This window comes from Aristolochia californica, unplaced genomic scaffold (genome assembly GCF_029961685.1).
Source record: "Aristolochia californica isolate CCGP_79_NKW_82.1479 unplaced genomic scaffold, dmAriCali1.0.hap1 SCAF_2, whole genome shotgun sequence".
Taxonomy (NCBI): domain Eukaryota; kingdom Viridiplantae; phylum Streptophyta; class Magnoliopsida; order Piperales; family Aristolochiaceae; genus Aristolochia; species Aristolochia californica.
Genome location: NW_027181881.1, coordinates 35,169,306 through 35,193,287, shown reverse-complemented (window position 1 = coordinate 35,193,287; position 23,982 = coordinate 35,169,306). Strand labels below are relative to the sequence as shown.

The 23,982-nt window shown below is 33.8% G+C and overlaps 1 non-coding gene across 1 annotated transcript; it reads left to right on the top strand.

Moving 5' to 3' along the window:
• Window positions 1–333: 333 nt before the first annotated feature.
• Window positions 334–440, top strand: LOC137957433 (small nucleolar RNA R71). The gene has a single exon (XR_011113400.1). It is a non-coding gene; the product is annotated as a small nucleolar RNA R71 (small nucleolar RNA).
• The last annotated feature ends 23,542 nt before the right edge of the window (window positions 441–23,982 follow it).

Below are 23,982 nucleotides of genomic sequence, written 5' to 3'. Positions count from 1 at the left end.
CTAGAGCATATGGCACAAATAGTAGATGGGTTAGGAGCAGGTGAACTCTTGGACACCATAAGGGCATCAATTTTTCTACTCAACCCCTCAATCTTGGCCATGAGCATGGGTGTTTCACTAACCTAGAGACCCCCTCTTTTGGCTTCGTGGGATCTCCTATCAACATTAAATGATGAACCCCATTGTTGAGATTGATCACTCAACGTTTCAAAGAAGTCCCACGCCTCACTAGCACTCTTACCCATCAAACTCCCACCACTCGTTGCAACTACCATGGATCTAACCTGGGGTGTAAGACCTTGAGAAAAGTATTACACTAAATGACATTTCTCAAACCCATGATGCGGACACCTACGGAACAAATCCTTCCATTTCTCCTAAGCCTCATAAATGTGTTCACCCTCCTGCTGCATAAAGTTGGAGATTTCTCTCCTGAGGGCTGTAGTTCTTTGAATGGAAAAGTACTTGGACAAAAAATTTGTGACAATGTGTCCCATGAAGTAATGCTACCCACCTCTAAGGAATTAATCCAAGACTTGGCCTTATCCTTAAGTGAAAATGGAAAAATTCTTAACCGGATAGAGTCATCTAAGAAATTCTGGAATTTGAAAGTCGCACTGATATCTAAGAATTCCTTGATGTGGTAATAAGGGTCCTCCTTCTTCGACTAATAGAATGTAGGGAGGAGTTGGATCACACCCCATTTCAACTCATAACTGGCAGCAGTAGTGGGTGGCAATATAATGCAAGAAGGTGATGTGAAGTTGGATGGGATAGAACAATCCCTCAGGGCTCTACGGTCACCTGTTACAGGTAACTGTAATGGTTCACCCTGATTGGCCATGGTAGCTCCTAATTTGACTTCTGATGTTTTCCTACAAATATGTTCCACCTCTTCAACAAAGGGAGCTAATGGTTCACCTAGGGAGTGGCGCCCGTGCATAAAAACACAAAAGAAACAAAACTAACTATCAAATTATGCTAACAAACTAACTACTGAAAATACAAACTAACTAGAAGAAATAAAAATAACTCCATACAAAATCATCAAGATAAAACAAAAAAAATAAAATTATGAAAGCAGAAAAATAAATCTAACCTAAGACCATGGAGAACAAAGAAATACACTTAACACATGCCACCCCGGCAACATCGCCAAAAAATTGATGTGAAATTTAATTACATCGGCTTTTATACCTCGCAAGTGTACGAATTGTTCATGTAATCTAGAGGGAAGCGAGGGTCATACCCACAGGGAGAACTGAATTTTGTGTATTCTTCAGTCAACTAGCCTAACCAAATATGATGAATTAATCTTAAGTAAACACTGATTATATCCTAAAGTATCAAGCAATGATCTAATTAACTACTTGCACAATAGGAAACATCAACTCTAGATTTTATCGTGATTCGTGCCTCTCTCAAGTACCATGTAACCACGAATCCGGATTCTCAATCCTTGCGTCTAGTCCCTCTCGGGTGCTTAGAGTTAAGGACAAAGATCAAATTATAATACCAAAATCCAACCTAAATTATAATCCTGCCCTAACTAGCTAATTACTCGGAAAATTTGAAAAACAAATATTCGATAAACATCAATTCTCAAATCAAATTTAATAAGCATTCAAACCTAAGTTCAAACTATAGGAAACTAATTAAATTACAAATGATGGATTACTCCCCTTCTTCTTCCTCTCACTCAGGCAGCAATTCCGTTCTCACGGTTGCTGCGATTTCCAGAAATTAAGGGCTTCGGGTTGCAGGAGCGAGCGGCCGGAAGTGGAGGCGACGCCGGCGAAGAGGAATTGAAATCGGCGCCGGAGGAGGTGGTGCAGCGGAAGACGGGATGGAAGCGAAATCCTCTGACCGGCTCTCACGAGTCTCGGTCGGAGTAGGACTAGGCTAGGGAAGTGGTCGGAAATACGTAATCGATGCCGGAGGATGTTTGGAATGCGGAATCGGAGTCGGAGGAGCCCTCTCGGATCACCTCTCGGGCTGGCGAGCAGAAAATGGCAGTGTCGAACTCGCCGAGATGGAGACTCTCTCGAGCTCTCCTCGGGTCTGTTCTCGGTTGTCGGACGGCGGTGGACGACAGTGGTGCGCGGCGAATGACGGCTAGAGGGAGCGCTCTCGGGTCTCTCTTCTTTCGGTCAGCGGCTGGTTGGAGACTCTCTCCAACTCTCTTCTCTCCCCATCTCAAAACAATTTTGCCCTAAAAATACCTCTCCCTTTCACTAATGGCATGTTTGTAAATATCTCCTTCTCCACACGAAATTTTCCTGAAATTCCATAATTGAATCCATAAAAATCATTTCAGGAAGAAATAAACCCTGAAAGCAATGAAATATAATTCAGGAGGGAAAAATATGTAATATAAGCAATGATCAATGCCAAATTCAATAAATGCACGTTTCATTTGAATACCAATAAATAACCACCTATAACACAAAAATAAGGGTTATTCTATTATAATTAACCTAGTTCTCATGTCAGAATCTGACATCTATCAACTACATATGAAATATATGGCCTCGTTATGCAGAGATAAATAAGTCTTCCCACCAATCTTTGATATTTTTCAACATCTACTTCTTCTCCAGTACTTGCACATAATTTTGCATTCGAGTCCAAAGGGGTTTCTGTTGGTCTACATCCCAGCATTCCGGTCTCCTCCAGTAGGTCAAGGACATACTTCCTTTGAGATAATATAATTCCATATCTGAATTATAGTACTTCAATACCCAAAAACTATTTGAGCAGTCCGAGATCCTTTTTCTTGAATTTAGTACATATCATTTCTTTTGTCTTTTGGATTCCCTCGGGATCACTGTCGGTTATAATAATATCATCAACATATATGGCTAGAATTACCATGCCCTTCAGTGTGTCTTTAATAAAGATAGAGTGATCTTCAAAGCATTTGTTTAATTCGGCCCATATGAGTGCTTGGCTAAAATTTTCTAACCATGCACGAGGCGACTATTTGAGACCATAAATAGATTTTTGTAGTCGACATACGAACTCCCCCTCAACCACATACCCAGGTGGTTGCTGTATATAAATGCCCTCCTTTATATCCCCATTCAAAAAAGTATTTTGGACATCAAGTTGATAGACCTGCTAGGAAGAGTTAGCTGCCAGAGATACTAACAAACGTACCGAGTTTAATTTAGCCACTAGAGAGAAGGTTTCGTCATAATCAATGCCATAACATTGTGTATAGCCTTTAGAAACAAGGTTAGCTTTCAACTGAGACCCAGACCCATCCAGATTGTGTTTCACCGTAAATACCCATTTGCAACCAACATGTTTCTTATCTGAAGGAAGTGGGATTAGTGCCCATGTCTAATTTTCATAAAGGGCCTGCATTTCTTCATCCATAGCCGCCATCCACCCTAGATGTTTGAGAGCCTCCTGATAGGACAGTGGTATAGGTACGGAGGAAATAGCCGATAGAAATTGACAACAAACAGGGGAGAGACGATGATGAGACACAAAGTTTGTTATGGGATGAGAAGTAGAAGGCATGGTGCATGATCTGGGCTCTTTCCTAACAGTAATAGGACGAGTATCATATTTTGGGCCAAAAATAATCGGAGAAGATGGAGTTACTTCGGTAGGATCCGACAACTTAGTAGGTGTGGTGTCAGCCAGTGTTTCTGGGGGCTGAGTTGTTTCTGAAGATAAGGGCATAACCGATCGAGGAGAACCTGGAGGAGCATTATCTGAACAATATGGAAAGTCTTCAAAAAATGTGACATCCCTCGACACAAGTAAACACTGAAGAGAGGGATTATAGCAAACATAACCCTTTTGTGTGCAAGAGTATTCTAAGAAGATACACTTCACAAATTTGGGATCAAGTTTACTGTGTTTTAGGGAAGAAATATGGACAAATCATTGCTCTCAAGGGCAGTGAAAAAGGATCATCATCAGGTAATAATTGAGAGTAGGGAGATTTTTTTATCAAGAACAGAAGAGGGTAACCGGTTTATAAGGAAACATTCGATAAGAACTGCATGCGGCCAATAAAAATATGGAACTTGCATGTCATATAGTAAACCGCGAGCTACCTCAAGAATATGACAGTTCTTCTGTTCTGCTACACCATTTTGTTGAGGGGTGTAGGCACATGATGTCCGATGAATAATGCCATTTTCTTGACAATATGAGTCAAGATCTTTGGACGTGTATTCTTTGGCATTATCCGACTGAAGGACTTTAATTTTCTGCCCAAACTGAGTGAGTACCATTGCATAAAAATATTTAAATATCAATGGTATTTCAGAACGCTCTTTAAACAAAATAAACCAAGTGGTACAAGTGAAGTCATCAATGAAATAAAATATTTCACATGAGAAATGTTGGAGACACTCAAGGGTCCCCAGACTTCAGTATGAATTAACAAAAAAGGAGAGACACTTTTAATTTCTGGACGAGGTGAGTATGTAGACCTCTGATGTTTACTCATTTCACATGCTTCACAATGAAGGTCCGACCGCGCTTTAGGAAAAATACGATGAAGAGATTGGGCGGACGGATGCCCCAATCGGTTATGCCATAACCTAGTTTCAGTGTCGTAGGTGGATGCAGTATTTATTTTTGGCACATCCAGGTAGTAGAGCCCCCCTTGTTGCCTCCAACAATCACCCGCTTCTGTGTAAGATCATGAAACACACATGAAATGGGTGAGAAAGTGATAGAGATATTAAAATGTTTGGTGAGCTGACTAATTGATAAAAGATTCAAAGGGAAAGTAGGAACACAAAGGATATTAGTTAGCGGAAGTGATGGTGTAACAAAAGTGGATCATTTCCCTTGAACTGTAGTTTGTGAACCATCAGCAATGGTAACAAATTTAGGTGAAAGACATGGAGAAACTAAGTATAGTAGAAGTCTATTACTTGTAAGATGCTCGGAGGCTCCTAAGTCAATTATTTAGGATGAAGAGGAGGCAGAAAACATACCTGAAGTAGTGGTGGCAGCGGTTGGTGAAGAAGTACTTGGGGAGGACCCCATCATGGTCTTTATTTTCTGGAATAGTTCATAGTGGACCAGTTCATAAGGGTACAATGGTGATTCTGAGTATGTCACTCTTGTGACTCATATTATCTTCAGCCATAGTAGACAAATCAAGTAAAATAGTTCTCCAATCAAGTAATCAAAATATGACCAAGTGGAAGGCTTTAACCAACTCGGTTAATGGAGATGCTTAGCATAAAAGCTAAGTAAATAATTTTAATGGATAATGACTCATAAAAGGCTCAATATCATCCTTATTTATCCCGAAATCTTGTTCCCACAGATTTATAAAAAAGTCCAATATACACTGGTCTCGATCACAGTATTGTGTGAACCGATAAAAACTACCTTGATAATCTCTTATAATCAAAGATAATCCAAGATGCAAATATTCTCACAATTTCATAAGATGAAAACATGCATAAGGACATCTATAAAACATCTCTTAATACCAAAAACCATTACCGTAAATTTAATAATATGAGAAATAAATACTTATCTCATGAGTTTCAATCTTGCTTCATAAGGAGCCTTCTATGAGCAGCTTTTAATCATATCTTCATAGAGCATAATGGGGATCCTAAATTGGTAGCTCTGATACCATGTTGAATTTAGGACCCCATGAATAATACCTCGAGCAAGGGGAGAGAGAAAGAAAAAAGAGAAAAAGAGAAAAGCTCTTGGGTAGAGAGAGAAGAGAAGGAAAATAAGAGAGATTAGAGAGAGTGAGAACTTCAAACAAGAGAGGAGAACAAAAAGAAGTATCTTGCTTGAATAATTCCGAGTTACAATAACCTCTATTTATAGTTGAGGAGGTGATAGAGTCCATGTACAACTAACCTTAGGACTCCTAATTACATTCCAACTAGAACTCTCTAAGAAAAGCCTATTAAGATAAGATTACATTATCTATTTAAGAGACTAATTTAACTCAACTAGAAACACCTTCTTTAAGGACGTGAATCAAGCTAGATAGCCAGCTCTTGGTCTTATCTTGTGGATCACACATGATCTTCCAGCTCATGTAGGTAGAGATACTAGCTCGTGGTATCTTTGTGGGTCCCACATGATCTTCAAATCTTCTATTTAATTCCAGCACATGTTCCTTATCTCTTAGCTAGAGCCACTTTGTATAAGGACTCTTGTTGACACCTCTCGAGCTCATGGTGGGTCCCACCAACTTGTGGGGCCATGGTGGATCCCACATTGTTACAACATTATTGACATCGAGTTGGTGAAGATGTCATCCTTGAATAGCGAAAACACTCAGTAGAACACATATAGTAACCAGCTTGGCAACTAGGGCAAACACTCATGGTGCCATCAAACTAGAGCTTCACTTTTTATACCGATTTACATCCAAAGGGTTTCTTACCGGATGAAAGAGAGATAAGTGTCCATGTGTGATTAGCTTGTAATGCTTGAATTTCATCATGTATGGTTTGATGCCATTTAGGATCCTCTAGCTTCACTTTGTATGGCCTGTAAGAAACCAGTTGGTTCTTTGGTAGTGGTTAATGAATTGGAAAAAACTTTATGAGAGTCGGATAACTGCGTATAAGAAAACACTTGAGAGAGTTGATAAGGTATACTTGATATTGTGACCATGCCAGAAGCAAATGATTGTTCAGGTCATGACAGTAGGGTCGTTTCCACATGAAAATTTTGAAGGAAGTTGAATCACTTAATTGGTCTGGTAGATAGGTGATGAGCATAGGGTTGCAAGGAAGTGGGAGAAGGTATGTTAAGGGAAGAAGCATTATCAACATTTAAAATTTTATGACTTTTTGACTGAGTAGGTGAGTTTGGTATAGGGTCATCATAAAAGCCAGATGTTATGAGTGGAAGAATCATGGGAGCCCTATTTTCAGCAGAAATGTGTTTAAGAGAATTCTTTTTTCAAGAAAGTAACATCTCGGGAGACAAACACTCTATATATTTCAAGATCATATACTCTATATCCTTAGGGTACTGAAGAAAAATGTAACGGATTGCATGTGTATCAAATTTTGATGGTTTGTGGGCATGACTGGAGGCAAAACATAAACATCCAAATACTCATAAATGTGAGTAATTGGGTAAAATATTAAATAATTACTCATAATGAGTTTTACCTTGCAAAACTGGGGTAAGTGTCTGATATTTTATATAAGTAACAATTAATAATGGCATTCCCCCAAAACCTCTTAGGAAGATAGGCTTGAAAAAGCAAGGCTAGGGCCATGTTTAGCAAGTGTTAATGTTTGCGTTCTACTACCCCATTCTATTGTGGAGAGAGAACGCAACTTGTTTGGTGGACAATGCATTTGGACAACTAGTTTGTTGGAAAATATTTTTATTTAATTTTTCTGTACTTTTACCTTTTTTTTATTTCATACTTTTTTTCTCTTTTCATTTGTCCTTGTGTAGAGGAATGAAACTCAACTAAATAACTTGGAAAATAATATTTATCCATAGAATTATGAATTTCTCCCCTTCTCTTTTTTCCTTTTCTTCGTTCTTCATCTTTTTCCCATATTCTCAATTTTTTCCTTTTGAAAGAAGAGAATCAAACTGAAAGATGGGAAAAATATTTTCCCAATGAATTTTGAAATATTTTGGGAGGGTTCCCTCTCCCACTGAATTTTCAAACTTGTTGGAAAATGTTTTCTTCGATGTAATAATTACCTATTAATTAGTGAAGAATTAATCAATAAAAATTAATAAAGTCAAATTATATACCTAATTCTTGTATTAACAAACCAAATAACCTTGTTGTAACACAAAACTATTTAATCAGAGCTATAATATTAGTTAATTAATTAGCATCAAATGCATCAACTAATTGAATAATTAAAAATTAGGTAAGAAAATAATTGAATACAAGGTGATTGGTGCTAATTAAATAACCAATCGACCTATTTAATGTAATAACTAATCAATTACTTAATGAAATAGGTAGTAAGTAATTAATTAACTAATTAATTGAACATATTATAATTTTATTATTAACTAATTATTTGATTCAATTAATTTCATTCGTTGAATTAATGGAGTTGGTTCAAACTACCAGAATGATATACTATTTCATTGCAACTAATTATTTTTAATTAATTAGTAATTAATACATTTACTAATTGGATAATTACTTATTAGGTAAATATTAATTAAATACATGATGATTTGTGCGAATTAATCATGTAATTGACTTATTTAATGTAATAACTAATAAATAATTTAATGAAACAAGTAGTAATTAATTAATTAATTTTTTAAAGAATTAAACAATTTCTAGTTATACTATTAACTAGTTATTGGATTCAATTAATTTGGTTAAAAAAATTAATGGCGTCAGTGCAAACAACAAGAATGATATACTATTTGATCTCAGCTAATACTAGTTAATTAATTAGTAATTAATATATTTACTAATTGAATAATTATTAATTAGGTAAAAAATAATTAATTTCGTGATGATTCGTGATAATTAATTGAGCAATTGACCTATCTAATGTAATAACGAATAAGTTATTTTATGAAACATGTAGTAAGTACTTAATTAACTAATTAATTGAACACATTATAATTATATAATGAATTAATTAATTGATACATTAATTTTCTTAGTACGATTAATTATATTGTTTATTTTTTATTTATTTTCCATATTTTTAATAATTTATTTATTTATTGTTAATTATTATTATTTTTTAATTTGTTTACTCTTTTTTCTTTTCATGCTTTCCATTTTCCTTTTTTATTATTTTAACTTAACCTTTTTCTTTATTTTTCATTTCCTTTTTCTTTATTTTTCATTTCCTTCGCTCTTTTCATATTTTTAATTTATATTATTTTGTCTTTAATACTTATCTATTTGTCTATTTTTATTTATTTATCCATTTATATTTATATTTATATTTAATTTTCTTTTTATTCCTTTTTCCTTAATATTTTTCTCTTTATTTTTTATTTCCCCCATTATTCCTTTTATGTTTTTCTTTTTTATCTTTTCCCTTATTTTCTCCTTTTCTCTTTTACTCCTTTTTCTCTCTTTTTTTTCACCTTATTCCTTTTTCCCTTCCTCTTCCCTCTTCTTCCCTTTTACTTTCCCTCCCTTTTGTCCTCAATTTCTATTAAATTTAGGATCCCTTTTTTCAATATTCTGAGCAAGAGAAGAGAGAAAGAAGAAAAAGGAAAGGGGAAGAAAGATCTCGAGTAGAGAGAAGAGAAGAAGAAGAGAAGAAAGGTGTGTGCCAAGCAAAGAGAGAGAGATTTACTCAAGAAAGAATTGTAGAACTTGATTAATTTTGAATTACAATACCTCTGTTTATAGTAGAAGAAGTGATAGACTCCTTATACAATCAACCTTTAAGTCTCCTAATTACATTCCAACTCTAACTCTCTAAGATAATTCTATCATGAAAAGATAACACAATCTACTAGAGGTCTAATATAACTTGAACTCAAACTCTTCTTCAATCACGTGGACATAAGAGAGGAGGCTGGCTCGTGGTCTTATCTTTGTGGGTCCCACATGATCTTCAAGCTCATATTGATAAGATTACCAGCTCGTGGCATCTTTGTGGGTCCCAGTTGATCTTCAAGTCTTCTAACTTATTCCAGCTTGTGCCTCTTGTCTCTTAACTCGTGCTAGCTTGGGTGAAGACTCTTCTTGGCATCCCACGTCCATATGGTGGGTCCCACCAGCTCGTGACCATGGTGGGTCCACACTGTAACATTCCCTCACAAGCTGGGGCTAAGAAAACATCGTTGATGCCCAGCTTGTTGCAGATGGTGGACGAAATTTTATGAGTGACTGGTTTGGTGAGAATGCCTTCAACTTGACTTTGTGATCATATATGCTTTAGAGATAAAAGACATGCTTGAAACTTTTCTCGCATAAAATGCCAGTCCACTTCAATATGCTTTATTCTTTCATGGAAGATTGGATATTATGTAATGTGTATTGCTGCTTGATTATCACAATATGGACCCATCAAAGCTTTTTTGTAAAATTCCAATTCAGTGAGAAAATATCTTATCCATAGGAGTTCACTAACAATGTGTGCCATGACTCTGTATTCTGCTTCTGCACTAGACCGTGCTACTACATTTTGCTTTTTGTTTCTCCATGTAACCAAATTCCGCCCAACCATCGTACAAAATCCTGAATTAGATTTCCTGTCATCCGGGGATCCTGCCCATTCTACATTTGAGAATCGTTCGATATTGGAGTGACCATGATTTTTTTTATTTCATACTTTTTTTCTCTTTCCATTTGTCCTTGTGTAGAGGATTGAAACCCAACTAAATAACATGGAAAATAATATTTATCCCAGAGAATTATAAAATTCGCTAGAAGTTTCTCCCCTTTTCTTTTTTCCTTTTCTTCGTTCGTCATCTTTTTCCCATATTCTCAATTTTTTCCTTTTGAAAGAAGAAAATCAAACTGAAAAGATGGGAAAAATACTTTTCCAATGAATTTTGAAATATTTTGGGAGAGGGTTCCCTCTCCCACTGAATTTTCAAACTTGTTGGGAAATGTTTTCTTTTATTTTCTCTATGTTGTTTCTCATCCTTTCCTTCTTCCCCTTGTTTTCTTCTTTTCCTTCTTCATTTTTTTTCCTTGTGAACGAAGATAATAAATTTGGTAAAGATTGTTAATTTAATGTTCTCTTAGTGTTCTCTTAGCGAATTCTGAATTTTGCTATGAAAAGTTTTTTAAAGTCTCTCTTCGAAAATCTATTCCTTCTTCTTTCTTCTTCCTTTCCAATCTTTTCTTCCATTTTTACATATTTATTAACATCTCATGTGTATAAATCCTTATGTAACTAATAGTTAATTAACTAATTTAAGTAGAATGAAAGAAAAAATAACTTTCATACTTTCATTAACATTCTAAACCTTGATTCTTTCAAATAATCTTTCAAGTAAATGCATCCATTTTTAAGTAATTTTTATTTTAAATAAAATATTATAAGTATAACCATTAGTGTAACATTTTTAACAAAAAGCTTTTGAAATCTATGGACAAGGAAAAAATTCTTTCTTATTCTTCTTAGTTCTTTTTTACTTCAAAAAAAGGTTTAAATATGGAAAAAATGATATTGAAAAGCACTAAATGGTTAAGAAGTTACCTTTAATTTTAATTTTAATTTTATTTAAAAATAATAATATTTTTTTATCTAAAATTGTCCAAAAATAAAGTTTTTAATCATAATTGCCACTATACTATCTTAATTGTCATATTTTGCATAATTACCTATTAATTAGTGAAGAATTAATCAATAAAACTAATTCTTGTATTAACAAACCAAATAACCTTATTGTAATACATAACTATTTGATCAGAGCTATAATATTAGTTAATTAACTTACAATAAATACATTTACTAATTGAATAATTACAAATTAGGTAAGAAAATAATTGAATACATGATGTATTGTGCTAATTAAATAACCAATCGACCTATTTAATGTAATAACTAATCAATTATTTAATGATATAGGTAGTAAGTACTTAACTAATTACTTGAACATATTCTTATTATATTATTAACTAATTATTTGATTCAATTAATTTCATTAGTAGAATTAATGGAGTCGGTTCAAACAACCAGAATGATATACTATTTCATTGCAACTAATTCTTGTTAATTATATAGTAATTAATAAATTTACTAATTGAATAATTACTTATTAGGTAAAAAATAATTAAATACCAGGTGATTTGTGCGAATTAATCCTGTAATTGAGTTATTTAATGTAATAACTAATCAATAATTTAATGGAACAAGTAGTAATTAATTAATTAATTTTTTAGTTAATTAAAAAAATTCTAGTTATATTATTAACTAGTTATTTGATTCAATTAATTTGGTGAATAGAATTAATGCAATTAGTGCAAACAATAAGAACCATATACTATTTGATCGTTGCTAATACTAGTTAATTAATTAGTAATTAATGTATTTACTAATTGAAAAATTATTAATAAGGTAAAAAATAATTAATTACGTGATGATTCATAATAATTAATTGACCAATTGACCCATTTAATTTAATAACAAATCAATTATTTTATGAAACATGTAGTAATTACTTAATTATCTAATTAATTGAACACATTATAATTATATAATGAATTATTTAATCTATAAATTAATTTTATTAGAAGGATTAATTATATTGGCCCTTTTCCTTTCATTTTCAGGATTTTTAATAAATAATTATTTTATTTCCAATTATTTTTATTTTTTAGTTTTTTAAATATTTTTCCTTTTTAATTTTTTTCTTAACTCTTTTCTTTATTTTTCCTTTTATTATTCTTTTCATATTTAAATTTTTTATTATTTTTTTATTATTTTAGTCTTTAATTTTTATATATTTTTATTTTTATTTTTACTTAATTTTCATTTTATATTTATTTTTAATTTTTATATATTTTAATTTTTATTTTTACTTAATTTTCATTTTATATTTATTTTTAATTTTTAATTTTCTTGTTATTCTTTTTTCCTTATTCTTTTACTCTTTTTTTTTATTTTCCCCCTTTTTATTTTTATCTTTTTCTTCTTACTTTTTCCCTAATTTTCTCTCTTATTTTCTCCCTTTTCTCTATTTTTTTCACCTTTTCCTTTTCCCGTCCTCTTCCCTCTTCTTCCCTTTTACTTTCCCTCCCTTTGGGTCTTGTCCATTCCAGTTTGATCTAGTTTAATTTTATGTTTAATCATGTTTTTAATCATGCTTTAATCGTACTTTTAATCATGTCATTTAATCATACTTTTACTAATGTTTAATAATGCTTATGTTCTGTTTTGATTTTTAATTATGTTGCTTGAGACATTGAAGTGCTATAAAATGTTTTTCATGTAACAAGGAGAAAAAAACTCATCATGAAGGAGGGGAAATACGATGGGACTGTTGTATGGATTTTATTATAATCGTTTACTAGGTTGGGTCTAGGGAGGGTAGAGCATTTAGATAAATTTGTGTCAGCCCAAGTGGCTTCTCAGGGGATGGGGGGCCTGAATTGAGTGTTGACCATATGTTGACTCCCTTATTGCTTTCGATGATAACAAAATTTAATAGATCTAACAACTTGCAAAACTAAGTAGTTTAGATACTTTACCTTCAAGAGTCAATGCATCTCAATTTCAAAAGATTCAAAACAATCAAGCCTACTCAAGATCTTAAGAAACATTGATGGACGTCTCTTGAAGAAACACCCACAAAGAAGAAGACAACGAGAATACTAGAGTTCAAGTATCAAAGTCATATGTCAAAAGTCAGTCACAAATGTTAGAGAGAAATCCTAACTCCATTCTTTAAGTACAATAGTGAATATGGAGCTTTAGGTCATCCAATGCATACAAACAAGTTTAGGAACATCATAAACATCCCTTAGAACATGTTAGAGCACTAAGACAAAATCATTCTCATGCTTTTAGAGTCAACTTAGTTGAACTAGTACTGGAATGATTGATCAACTTTTATCCAGGCAAGTAAATTTCACAAGGATTGTTTGATCATCCCACATGATTGATCAACCAGACAGAACCATTGCATAGCGATTTCAAAGTTCTTCATCTTACGATCTTGCTCCTCAATACGTCGCACACACTACAAGAAAAACATGTTTAGCCAATAAAAAACCCAACATCGAAATCAAAATTACTAGTAGAAGTGGACTTTTGCTAGTGAATCTGAAATTTGTTGGGAAAAGTAAAGTTTCTCCAAGTGAATTTAAAAATTCGTTGGGTGATCTCTTCTCACAAATTTTTATCCTTCTCGAAAAATGCTTCTCCCAAAATTCAATGCGAGAAATCTTAAAACCTTTTCTAGCAAATTTCAATTTGTTGGAAAATATTTTGTATTTATTTTTTTGTATTTTTCTCTTTTTTTATTTTGTACTCTTTTTTCCTCTTTTCATGTGTCCTTTTGCAGGAATAAAACTCAACAAAATAACTTGGAAAATAATATTTCTCCTAGAGAATTTGAAATTCACTAGGAGAAGTTTTCACTCCTTTTATTTTTTTCCTTTTCTTCATTCTTCACCTTTTTCCCATATTCTCTATTTATTCATTTTGAAAGAAGATAATCAAATTAAAAAGATGGGAAAAATATTTTCCCAATGAAAGACTACAAAAGAACCCTACTCCTTGGACCGTAAAGCATATTATGACCGTCAAAAATATTAAAGCTCGAGTTAGACAGTTACCTTGTCTTACCTTGGCCAACCCTCAATGGAAGAAGGCATTTTGAAACTGATGCCTCACATATTGGATATGGGGGAATATTTAAACAATTAAATCCAAAATCCAATAAAGAAGAATTGGTACGAATTTTAGCCTTTGGAAACAAGCGCAATTGAATTATTCAATTGTTAAGCTAGAAATTTTTGCTATTGTTAAATGTATTGGTAAATTTCAGGACAATCTACTTAATCAACAATTCCTTCTAAGAGTATATTGTTCTACTGTCAAACAAATTCTTAAAAAGATATAAAAATTTTGGCATCAAAACAAATATTTGCACAATGACAGGTGCATTTAAGCGCCATTGATTTTGATATTGAATATATCAAGGTAGAAAATAACTCTCTACCTTATTTTCTCACTTGTGAATTCTTGCAAGGATAACAAAATGTCACATTTTCCTTACATGGGACATCCTCTCTCTGCTAGAGGAGGAACATGCCCTGGCAAGTTCAATCCCAATAAAGGGATAAATAAATGGAAAAATAAAGTTCCCATAGCATCCTCCACGTCAATGAAGGACACGGTTCTAGCAAACTCCATTTTTACAACCCTTCCAATTACGGAAGAAATTCTAGTCATCAATCGTGAGGATATAGTTGTGACAACTGATCCTTGGAAAATATGTTCCAAGTGGTTAAGAGAATCCTTCCTCCCAATAACCAACCACAAATCATGGTTTGATTATGAGGCAATATGAGCTCATACCCAATATGTGACCTATCATCACACTTCGTCCAATATTAACAAAATGGATAGTCCAATTTCCTATAGTAGCTGCACAACAATCAAGTTTATCTCTCAGATGATTTAGGGTAAGCATAATCTTTCTGATGAAGAAATTATTCCTAATAATAAGGGGTACAATTACTGGGATTATGTTAATGCGTGGTCCAACATGTTTTATTACCAAAATCCTACACATAAACATACCAGGTTTATTGCACTCGGTGTTGAAATTAAGAACCACCTACAAATAAAATACCAATTCCTTTATGGGTGTAAAAATGGTGGGCTAATCGGGGCTTCCAATCTCTATTCTTTCTGAACCCATTCAGAATTTATATGGTCAATGGTGAGTCATTCATCCTAATATTAAGGATGTCTAGAACTTGGTGAAAGGAACGGATACATTCTTTTTCTTACTAGAATTTTCTCTTTCATGGATATGAAAATAGGGTTTAAAAATTGCTTTCAATGAACTATAGCTGCCAATCTTGCAGCATAATTTCCATGTACGTATGTGGGGAAAATTTCCCACTACAACCATGGAAGAAAAGATTACAGAAATTAAGGTTGTAATTCTCAAATATAAAAATTTAACTCCTCAATATGTGGAGCTTGCGAGAAAGATGTCACCATTTGATATTATCAAAGCGCAATTAAAAGAAAATTTTCCTAACATATCTGAAGAAGAGCTACTCATCAAAGCTCTTGACTCTATTGAAGATAATTTTTTTCAGAATTAAATAAAAATTCTAAAGATGACAATATGTCAATCTCTGCCCATGAGTCCTCCAAGGAAAGCAGTCAAGATGGTAATCAGGATGAAGAAGTGGGTTTTAATCCATAATCGCAACCCGAAGACCATGATGCATCGCTTGGTGACTACTGAGAGGCCATGATTCACAAAGTTCAATCATGAACTAAGAAAAAAAAATTCTTACAGATGAACAAGCAAAACGATTATCATATCTCCAATCCAATGATCAATGCTTATCTTAGTCTTGATACAAGAACAAGACATCTATTTCTGAATCCTGTGAAATATTGAAGAGAAGGAAAAGAATCAAAACATAGGATGCATACAATAGGACTTCCTAATCTTCGGGGAAAACAACAAAGGTGTCAAATCAGCAAACTCATAATGGAAGAACGCTACAATTGACCAATCAAGGTCATAAAAGAAGCATCTTTTGATTACAATGGCAAAGAAATCTAAATGCCATATAGTCAAATCACTGTAATAAAAAAGCTAGAGCATAAAATTGATTACTTAAAGAAAGTAAACATAGACTACATCACATCGAAAGAAAAAATTTCATTTACTGGTAGGTCACATCAGCTACAGTATCGCCTGGAAAGTCACATCAAGTACAATATCGCAACATCGACATCAACCGCCACCCTAATGTCTACAATAATAGAAGACACATCAGAAGACACCACCACAGTGTCTACAATAATGGAAGACGCGTGTCAAATTTTCATCGCTGGATTTCAAAAGAAGTTGAAATTAATGTAATTTCTGATTAAAAATCTAGGTTCCAAAAGCTACAAATAGGGAACCAGTTTGTGTGTTTAGGCATCACTTGAAAAGATCGGAAGTTGTCTCCAAGGTTGCTTCAAGGTTTCTCTAATTGTAAGTCTTTCTTTATTTTCTTTCCTTTTTTAATAGATGTTGCAATGAAGTTGTTGTTATATTGGAAGTTCTTCATCATTTTTACAGAATGCAATCTGTCTAAAAGATCCTTTTTATTGGGGATAGTATATCTAATCCATTTAAGGCAGTCATTAAGTGGCATATAATTGACCTTTAAAAGAGGAAATATTTCTTCTTCAACATTTTTATTAACATAAAATGATGTACAACTCCAAGGAGAGTAGGTTTTTCTAATTAATTCTTTTTCTAACAAGATTGTAATTTCTTGTTTGCAGAGATCTAGATACTCCTTCTTCATTTGACTTGGTTCAGCTTTAGTAGGAATATTTTTTTCATCAAAATTGTCAACATCAGGTAAAGAAACAATATGTTTCTTTCCCTTCCAAAATGTACTAGGAGTTATCACTACAAATTTTAGAAGTAAATTGTTTTTGTATTAATTCTATCTAATCTTTAATCTCATAGGATGCTAACCTTTGTTCAATTGACAGATAACAAATTTCCTCTTGTAAATTATTGATTTGCTTTTCTTTTTGAAAAGATATAATTTTGAGTTCATTGAAGAAACTAGTCTGAGGACCAGATTCAAAAGGGAAGAATATCATAACATCTTTAATATGTCCTTCTATTCATTTGTTGGTGATGCCTGTAATTGGCATGCTTTTTCTAAGGAAAGGAGTCCCTAGAAAGACCTATTGAGATAAATTCTTAAAAATTAAGAAATCCAAAACTAAACAATTTTCATCACTGCAAATTAAAACATTATTTAATTTATAATTTACATTCATTCTTTGTCCATTGGCATTATAGAGACCTTGAGATGTTTTCTCAAAATATCTTGTGTGAATTAATCCTTCCTGAATGCAATTAAGATCAGGGGACATGAAGAAGATAACCATTCGTGAGAATGCTAACTTTAGAACCATAAAGCTACTTGGAATTCTTCTCACATAGGAGATGGAACCTGAAGATGTAGAGGAAGAGCAACCTAAGAAGAAGAAATTGCACTTAGGGCCAAAACATGTGCAAGAATTAGTTCTTGTGAAGAGATCTCAAATGAAATAAGTTTTATCATTATATATCTTCAAGGAGTCTGTTGGAGAAAGAAAAACCTTAAAAAGGGCCAATTCGAAGCTCAAAATCACAAATTTCAAAAGAAAACCGATGTTTGGTTTGAGTGTGGTAAACCAAGACATAGAAGGAACAAGTGTCCTAAATTATAAAAAAGAACCCCATCCTGAAGCAAAGATCTAAAGAAAAACAAGAAGAAAGTTTGGATCTCAACTTGGGATGCTATGGAGGAAGAGTCTAGCCAATAGAAAGAAGAAGAAAGTGATGTAGGACTCATGGCTTTTGAAGAAATTGATAACAAGTCTACAATTTCCGAAGAGGCAAGCGACTTAGACTATGAGCATGAACTTGAATTAATTTTGGAAAAATCTATTCATAGTCTAAATAAATATAAATAAATATAATGATTAATTACATGAGATTGCAAAGCTCAAGGAAGAGCTAATTGTCTTGAAGGGGACAAATGAAAGTCACATAACTAATGCCTCAAGGCAAAGTTGATTGATAGACAAGCTATCATGTAATAGGCTTGCGTTTTAGAATAAGAGCATAAACTTAGAGAAGCAAGTCAAAACATTGTCTCTCAAATCCACAACCAAGAGGAAAGTTGGGAAGAACATAATATAAGAAAAATAATTTCTTTCGCATTTCTCATATTAGATGATACTATTGCAATGAATTGGATCACTATGCCCACATTTGCAAAGTTAAGATTAAAAATGGCCTTTAAATGGGTCTCTATGGGTAATCCCAAAGGATTTGAAGATGTGAGTAAGCCTGACCATGTATACAAATTGAATAAAGCATTATCTAGGTTAAAGAAAGCTCCAAGAGCGTGGTATGAAAGACTAAGAAAATTCTTAGAAAAAAATGACTATAATAGAGGAAGCATAGATAAGACTCTATTCAATAAGAACCATGATCAAGACTTGAGTATCGTTCAAATTTATGTGGATGATTTCATCTTTCTTTCTACAAATCCCTCTCATTATGAAGAATTTTCTAACGTAAGGAAGGACTCGGAAATGAGTTTAATGGGTGAACTCATATTCTTCCTCGGACTTCAACTAACACATATTGAAACTGGCACATTCATAATTCTGTCCAAAACACAAAGGGATTGCTTAAGAGATTCAACATTGAAAATCTTAAGTAAATTTACAAACCCATGCGTTCATCCTTGAAACTTGACTCGGAAAACTCTGGTAGGGCCATAAATAAAAAATTGTATAGATGCATGATAGCATCCCTACTTGGCCTTTCAGCCAGTAGATCAGATATAATGGTCATAGTATACCAATGTGCTACATACCAATCCAATCATTGAGAATCTCACTTAGTGGTAGTAAAAGAATTTTCTGTTATCTACTTGGGACACCCAATTTAGGTCTTTGGTACTCAAACTCTTCAGCCATTCATATAGTAAAACCTTTTCTTATTCCCATGAAAGCATGGCACCTCATTTTACCCATTTAAAATTGTGCTACCTCTTCCTTTTAAGTTAACTTTTCCAACGACAAGCATTGACTTGGTACTTTAGTTGCATGACGAGGATTGATGGAACTAATATTTTCATATAAATGGGTCACATTTATACTTCACATGTGAATGGAGGATATTAGTTCCATTGTTAGTACACATACTAACAAATCTCAAGCAAGTCAATGGCAGGGAAGGGGAGGGGAATGAGGATTGTTCAATAAATCTTTCTGTGAGTTCTTTGAAAGAAATAACTCATATTGGTTTATGAGACTTGTAATTTATTTCCACTTAGGGAATTTTACTGTACTACCAAATTATTTTAAAATGATAACACAAATAACCAACTTTTCAACTTAATATCACAAATACCCAACTTTGATTTGTCAACTACACATGTGTACAGTCAAATGTGACATTTAGAATTGACTGCTTACATGGTGCCACATCAACACCATAGAATCAAACAACACATCACCCTACCACATCATCGGGAAGCAACATCATCCTCTATGTAGGCTTCTTGATGATGTACCGGGTCACACGTCATTAGAGTCTTTGGGTGCTGATGTGATGTGACGACATATCACCATGTAAGCAGTCATATTTGGGTATTTGTGATATTAAGTTGAAAAGTTGGTTAATTGTGTTATTATTTTTTAAAAATTTGGGTATTACAGTAAAATTCCCTTTTTATTAACTTCAATTTTATCCAAACAAGTAGAGGAGATGCTAGATCCACTAAATCTACCATTGACTATATGGGAATTGGGATCATTACTAACAAGGCGGCATCCAAGCGTATTTCCTCTATGTTGGAACTTGGAATGCTAGAACTTATTTTAATTCCACCAACACAGATCGACATAATAGAAAAGAAGAAGACCCATTAATAATTTTTTTATTTTCCTATTGAATGATACAAATCATATTACATGTATATAAGGGAATGTATCTTGTATAAATTCAAATTACAAATCTTCTTATCTTCAAATCTCAAATCTCCTTATCTTCGAATCTTATCTTCAACACTCCCCTTCAAGTTGGAGTTTATGTTAATGATATCCAACTTGTTGAGTGATGCCTTATATTGGGACAAAATCATCGCTTTAGTGAATAAGTATGTAGTTTGGTTGTTGGTTCGTATGTGTGTTGTCTTAATCATGCCTACTTGATTCTTTTCACATACTAAGTGACAATAAATTTTGATGTGCTTAGTTCTCTCATGAAAGACCGGGTTTGAGGCGATGTGTAGAGCAGATTGTTGTCACAATACAACATTACTGGCTGAGTATGTATGATTTCCAAGTCTTTCAAAACATTATTCAACCAATTAATTTTGCAACATGTAGTAGCCATAAAATGAAACTCTACCTTGGCAGTTGATCGAGCCACCTTGTTTACTTCTTTGTTTTCTAAGAAATAGGTGATTGTCTAAGAAATATACAATACCCTGTTATTGAACTTCTAGTGTCCCTACAGCGAGCCCAATCTGCATCACAAAATGCATTTAATTGGAGTATACTTGTGGAGGATAATAAAATACCCTATTCTGGACTTTGTTTCAAGTACCTTTGAACTCTATGTTCTTCCTTAAGGTGTGGTGTATGTGGTTTTTCCATAAATTGGCTTAGAACATGGACAACGTAGACCAGATCTGGTCTAGTAATGGTCAAGTAGATCAATCTTCCCACGAGATGCATGTATGATGAAAGATCATGTAGGAGTTCTCCATCAGATTGTGTAAGAGCTAGGTTTTGGTCCATCGGGAACCTTGTAGGTTTAGCTCCTAGAAATCCAATATCTTCTAATATCTTCAAAGCATATTTTCTTTAGGAGAGGGAAATCCCCTTTGAAGACCTTGCTACTTCTATGCCCGAGAAATATTTGAGTTGACCAAGATCCTTAAGTTTGAATAGCTTAGATAATAATTATTTCACATCTTCAATTTGTTGCAGATTGTTACCTACCAAAACCATGTCATCAACATACAAATGTATTGCCGTAAAACTTCCCTTGTGGGATTGCATGAATAATGAACAATCTGCTTTTGACAGATGTGTTAAAATGTGGGGCCCACCATGGTGCTCGAGCTGGTGGGACCCACCATGAGGATGTAGGTCATCAAGAAGAATACTAGAGGAATTGGGACACCAAGAAGAGTTCTCTCCATAAGCAAGCTCGAGTAAAGGAATCAAGAAGCACAAGCTGAGTTGATTTAGAAGACTTGAAGATCAAGTGGGGCCCACAAGATCTCACGAGCTGGCACAATTATCAAGGTGAGATGGAGAATCATGAGGGACCCACTAGGATAAGGCCATGATCTGGCTTATCCCTTATAATCATGTGGATAATAAAGAACTCCTAGTTCTACTCCAATTAGTCTTCTAGGAGTTCTAGTTTGAATAGACTTACTTATATTGAGACTTACTTATAGTGAAGAGTTAGAGTTAGAATGTAATTAGGATTGAATTACAACTTGTATGAGGACTCTACCTCCTCCTCTCCTATAAATAGAGAGATTGTAATTCGGAATTACACAAGCAACACATTCAATCCCGAGTTTGGTTCTCTCTCTCCCTCTCCTTGCTTGGTGCAACTCATCATTTTTTCTGCTCTACCCGTGAGTTCTTCTCCATTTTTCTCTCTTTTTATTTCTTCTTTATTTTGCTTGTGATTATGGAAAAGGGGTCCTAAATTCAACATGGTATCAGAGAAACATATTTAGGATTCCTCAACAAAAGATTGCTCTAGAAAAGTGATGATCAACACCACTCAAGAAGGCTCTTGTGAAGGAAGACTCACGAAGTTTTTCATATTGAAAATTATATATTTTTGGAAATATATTTGAGTATACTTTCAAAATAAGAATTATTTTTTCCAATTGGAGTTATCTACTGAGAGATATCGATATTTGAATGACCAAAGGTCAGATTGAAAAAAGGTTTGAGCAGTAGCAGCAATCTTCAGATTCCGAGGAAGTTTTTGCTATCAAGAACTAGAATTTATATGAAGAAATATATATCAAAAGAAATATCTGTAAGTCTATTTTTTGTCCTATTCAACCAATTCTTAATATGAATTTTTTATAAGGAGATATTGATCTTGGAAGAGTCTATGGTCATTCTGGAAAAACAGGAGAAACGGAACTTAGTTAGGCCAGATGATAGAGACCGAAAACTATCAGATTATTTATCTTTTGATAATTATATTTTATGAAGTGATGTTATACTTGGATGAAGTTTATTTAAGTCTACTTCCAGAGGAAAAAAATTTCATGTCAATATGATCTATATTGAAAGATATATTTGAATTGGAAGAATCACAGGTCATGCTGGTAATCTATTGTATTGAAAAATTCGAATTTATGCCAATGTTTTTGCATCACCACAGAAAATTTTTCGTGGATAAGATTTCCCTGATATTGAAGATTTCTATTGAGCCTCTTATGAGTGGCTTTCTGGAAAAAAAATATAATTAGCATTGATGCTATATTTACATATACCGAGTTGATTGAAGAAGTGCTACTTGGTGAAATTATTTGAAGATTTTTTTTGAAAAAGAAGAGCCTATCATGGCTGATGAGAATATGAGAAAAAAGAAGAGGTTATAGTGATGGCCGAATGGATGATATTAAATGTACTCATTGTAAATTTCGGGGCCACACTATGGACCAGTGCCATTATAGGTCATGCACTTACTGTGGTAGATATGGCCACAATAAAGAAATATGCTACAAAGTGAATGACAAGTCAGAATTGACCAGGGCTAATCAAGCTCTTATAAGTAATGCACAAGAAAACAATCCCCCAGCTACACAAAAAAGTATTACTGATGAAGAGTATGAATTATTTCAGAAGATAAATACCATGCTAGGGTCTTCTCCTAGCCCCTCTGGCACTACTGCTTCAGGTATGTTATCTGCCTCCTCTTCATCCTGGATAATTGATTCAGAGCCTCCGAGCATCTTACAAGTAACAAAACTTTATTACATTCTTTTTCTTCAAGTCTTTCACACAAGTTTGTTACCATAGCTCACGGTTCTCAAACCAAAGTCCAAGGAAAAGGTTCAACTTCTATCACCCCATCACTTCCGCTCAATGCTATTCTTTTTGTTCCTTCCTTTCCTTTAAACTTGCTCTATGTGAGTCAGCTTACAAAATATTTTAATTGCTCGGTTACCTTCACACCTACTTCTTGTGTTTTTTAGGATCTTATAAAGTGTATCTTTTTGGGATACTCTCAAACACAAAAGGGTTATGTTTGTTATAGTCCCTCTTTGCAACGTTTATTTGTGTCCAGGGATGTAACATTCTTTGAAGACTCCACATATTATTCTGATAGCGCTCCACCTGGTATGTCATCAGTAACAAGTTCTCCTCGACCGGTTGTGCCTCGTGATACAAAGATTGTTCAACCCCCAGAGACAGTGGCCGATACCACACCTGCCGAGTTGTCGGATCCACCAGAGGTAAGTCCTTCATCACCAGTCGTTTTTGGTCCTCAATTGGATACTCATCCTATTGCTATAAGAAAAGAACCTCGTTCATGCACTCAACCTTCTACTTCTCATCCTATCTCCAATTTTGTGTCTCATCATCACCTCTCACCTTTATGTGGTCAGTTTATTTCTTCTATTTCCTCCATATATGTTCTGCAGTCATATCAAAAGACTCTACAACATCCGGGGTGGAAGGCAGCAATGGATGACGAAATGAAGGCACTCAAAGAGAATCATACATGGTCACTGGTTCCTCTACCTACAGACAAAAAACCCGTTGGTTGCAAGTG